Source organism: Seriola lalandi, unplaced genomic scaffold (genome assembly GCF_002814215.2).
Source record: "Seriola lalandi dorsalis isolate HSWRI2012SDOR001 ecotype SW California unplaced genomic scaffold, Sedor1 jcf7180002050735, whole genome shotgun sequence".
Taxonomy (NCBI): domain Eukaryota; kingdom Metazoa; phylum Chordata; class Actinopteri; order Carangiformes; family Carangidae; genus Seriola; species Seriola lalandi.
Window position 1 is genome coordinate 8097 of NW_019521288.1, and position 2957 is coordinate 11053.

The following is a 2957-nucleotide window of genomic DNA, read 5'->3' on the forward strand; positions in this document are numbered from 1 at the left end:
CCAACTGCAGCGAGGACTGTAGCCTCTACACATGGGGCGTCTGCTTAGACCACTACGCCACACGACGCCCCTGGATTTTGGATTTTTGTTTAATAAACCTGCTTGCACCGTCTCCCATGTGTTGACTGCATTTGGGTCCGACTTACCTCGCAAAAACCCTGACAACTTGACTCATTGATAAATGATAAAACCAATAAAAACAGTAACATATAGATCAGTGGTTCCCAACATGTGTGCAAGGGGCAAATGATTTTTCGGCCCATTTGCAATACCTTTGCAACCCACCAGTACAATTTTGGTGAAAAGATGTAATTATAGAAAATGTGATTTTAAAAAACTCAAATATAAATATTATTTTTGATAGTTTTGAAAATAAATTCTCTTTCATTGGCCAGACCACATCATATACTTGTTTCCTATCTCAGTCTGATTCAATCCTGAATGTTCCTCCATATTGTCCATATTGTTATGGGGTCAGATGTGGGCTGCCAATATTTTTTTAGGTTTTTAATTGGGCCATGAGTTGGAAAAGGTTGGGGACTACTGACATAGATGTTCTCCAGCTGGTCTCCAGCAGCAACAGAGTTAACTTAAGTGTGTGTCTGGGTTCATTCAACACTGAGTCTCCACCTGGTGAATGAATCAGAAACACTGGAGACCGACTGGTGAAGAACCTAGTTTACTGATTCTCTATACACAAGTCTCTAACCTATGTGAAAAGTACCTGTAATATGTAATATCATGTACACAGACAAAAGGCTGGACTGCACCTGCAGGAAAAAAACCCCAGGGGTGGGCTCCTTCTATTCCTGCCTCCCGAGTCTTTTGGTAGAACAGAAATTATTGGAAATAAATGGTCCCACATATTCCTGGGTAACTTAACTTGGACAGAAGTATGCAGGGATATCGGCCTGTTGACACTATGGTTTTCATAGAAATGCACATTACACATATTTTGCTTCAAAAATGTTATGTTTATTGCATTTTTAGCTGTTTAGATATTGACTTTGTACATACATTGATTCAAAATACAAATGCACAATTTTAATATGGTGAACTGCATCATGTGTAATGTTTCACTAAAGGATAGATAGATAGATAGATAGATAGATAGATAGATAGATAGATAGATAGATAGATAGAGTTAACTTCATAAACGTAATGATACAAAGGTTTTTTTTTTCACAAGTTAGCTAAAGAATGAAAACAGAATAATACAAGCCCACTATCTAAAGAGAACATCTGGTATTGACTGATTTATTGATCAACTAATAAAGAAGTAGTTCGCTAATGTAAAGCTTCACGCTAACTTACTCATTCTGCCAAACATTGACATGTGGTGACTTATGTGTTGCGCTGTAATAATCATTAGTTACATATTTGTGAGTGATATCACTATCGACGTTGTTTACCACACCTTTGGTTGGTGTTTGAGGAACTAGTTGGTTAGATATTATACTGTTATATGTACTTTGTTATGTACCGCGCTGCTTGTTCTGCTGGACTTGCAGGTTGTAAAACGTCTAAATATTCATATTAACAATTCCCTGTAGGTCAATGCAAAAATCTTTCGAACTAACCAAGTTGGACCTGGGCTGATTTCGCAAGAGCTGGTTATTCCATCGTTCGATTAACCCTAATGCTTCATTGCGTAAATCATTGTGCGACTTGCAATGGTATTTTGAGCATCTTCTTCAGTTACAGTGAAAAATCTGTTGTTGTTGTTTTTCCAATTACAGACTTTGTTTGGATTGTTAGGGGTCCGTTTTCAGCGGTCTTGCTCAGTTTGCATGCAGGCATCAAAATGAGAAAGTCCACAGTAATCCCAGTCATCGTCTGTTATGTAGCACCAGGTATAATTTTGCCCATGGGTTCCACAATTGTGATCTGGGCGACAAGACTTAAATTTATAGGTGAAGTCTGCTTGAGGTGAGCAGTAGCTCCAGCTGTCTTTAGTATAGCACCAGTAGTAATCCCCATTCTTCTGATACTGACAAGGATTAATGCACTCTTCCTGATACCTGGTGTAATGAGTCATTGTTTTTGGTAGCATTTGTGCACAGTAGCCCCAGCCTCCTTTCTCTAGGTAACACCAGTAGTAATTTTGTCCTTCTCTGCTACAGGTATAATCTTTGTGACAGATGTTGCCTTTATAATCAACATTGTTGCTTGGTGAGCAGTAATCCCACCCCTTTTGGGTATTACACCAGTAGTAGCCAGACCCTCGATCTTCACAGGCATCACTACACTCTGCACCATATGTGGAGGTGTAATACTTTATTGGACAGCCATAAGAGCATTCTGGACAATGGTTGAGTGATTTGTCTCCAGAGGTTGGACATGGGGAGAAGCAGAGGATGAAAGTCAGCAGCAGTGTGGGGAGTCTCCCTTGATTCGCCATGGCAGCTCTGTACTGGAGAGAGGATGGTCGAGCAAGAGAGAAAAGAGGAGGCAGAAACACTTTAAGATCATACATCGTACGAACTTGTCAAATCTCAAAACTCCTTGTTGAAACCCTCGCACCTTGTCGCACCTTGTCAAACTGGAAGTGCTCAGCAACCACTGTCTGATCAAGACACAAACTATACTGATTGAATGTCTGCATCTAACTTATTCATGCAGTCTGTGTCTGAAAGGCAGGTTCCTGAAACCATGTCTGAAGCTGCTGCTGAGCCAATGACTGAATCCAATATTGCAGACAACCACCACGATGGGATGCAGACTGTATCACCAAATGGTCATCATGAGTATTTCCAAATCCCCTGTGTAGCCTTCCTTATCTCGCTGTCTGGTGAAATGGGCCTGTTTATCACCATTTCTTGAATTTCAGCCATGACACCACCAACCTGAATTTACACTTACAGAATAAAGGTCAGAAGTGCACACCTGCATATGCAGATACAAGCACAGCTTTTTGACATGTTTAATATTCTGTAAATATCAAACTCTCAAAATAA

General features: G+C 40.1%; 1 pseudogene; it reads right to left on the reverse strand.

Moving 5' to 3' along the window:
* Positions 1-953: 953 nt before the first annotated feature.
* LOC147819681 (uncharacterized) lies at positions 954-2813 on the reverse strand (annotated as a pseudogene).
* Positions 2814-2957: the final 144 nt, after the last annotated feature.